This window comes from Oncorhynchus tshawytscha, linkage group LG13 (genome assembly GCF_018296145.1).
Source record: "Oncorhynchus tshawytscha isolate Ot180627B linkage group LG13, Otsh_v2.0, whole genome shotgun sequence".
NCBI lineage: Eukaryota > Metazoa > Chordata > Actinopteri > Salmoniformes > Salmonidae > Oncorhynchus > Oncorhynchus tshawytscha.
The window spans coordinates 46,658,015-46,660,062 of NC_056441.1; positions in this window are offsets into that span (position 1 = coordinate 46,658,015).

Below are 2,048 nucleotides of genomic sequence, written 5' to 3' on the forward strand. Positions count from 1 at the left end.
GTCCGCAAACTATGCATTATGGGTATTGTAGTGTTTTGTTTAATGAGATTTTATGATCTCAGCTTTACCTCCCTCCACCTCTAATTTGTGTTTGTTCCCTTCACCTCTAATTTGTGTTTGGTTCCATCAACCTCTCATGTAATGACATCAAAGTTCATTATAACTGAACTAATATAGATCACAGCCCGTCGTTTCGAATTAGACATAGTTGGCAGAACAAGCACGAGCTAGCTAGATCCTATTGCCCCGTTCTCAACCCAGGTAAATACAGTTTCATGTTGGATATTCGCCTGTAGTTTTCCTGACTTCCTCCAACAGCACTTAGGGATCGTCAACATAGTGACAAATCACATTTTTCTAATTTCAATAGCTGTTTAACCATTACTCCTAACACTCAAAACTGGTTGTAGCTAACCCTAATGGCATAGACACACATTGCACACCCTTTAGTTTGTCCATTTTCATGTCACAAGATTTTAAAGGAATTTTTCAAAATGTAGAATTTCAATAGCTCCTTGGTCATGTGACCTGGTGACTTCAAACAAGGTTCAGAATGTCCCCTCGGTGGTGCTACACATTGCACACCCTTTAAGTTTGTCTATTTTCATCTCACATAATTTGACATAAATTTTTCAAAATGTACAATTTTAATAGCTCCTTGGTCATGTGACCTAATGTCCGCTGACAACCCTTCTATATTGCACACTCGTATTTGTGTACTGTAAAATCACGCAGTGTAAGTTACATTTTTCATAGTTTCACATTTGCAATAGCTCCTTGGTCATGTCAATTGCACACCTAAGAAGCATACAGTGGATATACACCCATATTGCATAGCCTCTAGTCATGTATCTTCTATATTGTTGTACATTAATATTAGTTTGACAATTAGGGGGTTCAGTCCAGGGTTGTCTTTACCCTTTTCTTTAATGTACAATTTATGTACAATAGTATTTAACAGTGGTACACAATAGGAGAGAGACAGATAATATCTCCTTTCGTTGTTAATATCAACCATAAAGGAAAAGGGGAAAGAACGAGAGTCATGCTATTAACTGTCCAAAGCAGGGTTGGAGAGTGAGCTAGTGAGGTAGGCTGCAGTGGGTTTGCTGGTCAATACATATACTGAACATGTAACCATAGTAATGGTGGCCAGTAAATCAATGAATAAAAAGGTAATCTTGACAAATTAAACAGAAATTGTAGACCTTTAATCTTTTACAACATGTCAACAGAGACTGAACTTCAATTAACTACAAAACATTTTACAGTGTTAACTTTCTCTTTGTCCCTGGTTGAGGTACATTTCAGAGCCTCTTCAGTGTGGGTGGGGTATAGCATACATTTTCAACATCAAAGACTGCACTTCCAGTTTGTGTTCTTTACTCTGTTGAACTCTTTTGTCTTCATCCCTAGGCACAGCACATGGAACCACCGTTGGCATGCAAAACATTCAATCTAAAACAAAACAAAGCGTAACACGTTATAAATAATATCAAATATCAATGCAGTATGACGAATTAGCCATCCATTGTGTTATATCATAAATTGTCATACATGCCGTCACTGTTTTCAAAAGATTATAAACATGTTAAATAAAGTTACTAACCCAGTCAGTCTTTGGGCCACATCCAGGTTCTTCATCAGGGGCACACATGAAGCAGTTGTTGGCTTTGTTGAACTCTGAAATCATAGGCATGAACTGAACATATGGCTCTCCCACACAACTACATAAAAAATAAAGAATTTACATTTACTTTGAATTAATACATACCAGACATTTTTAGTATATCCTCAGCCATTTATTTTCGCAATTGCTCCGTGTGTTTTTGAAGGTTCCATATCAGTTTGGGAGGGGATGTTGGTGAAGATCTGTGCAACTTCCTTGGTCATCTATACCAAAAAATAAAATAGAGTTTTTGACCTAATTTTCACATAACAGCTAAAAATTCATTATTGAAAATCTAACTATCAACCCTGCATTACAAAGACCCCACAGCTGAAGGTGTCCTATTGCATGGTGTGAGTTATTTCCCCTCGTTTCCACT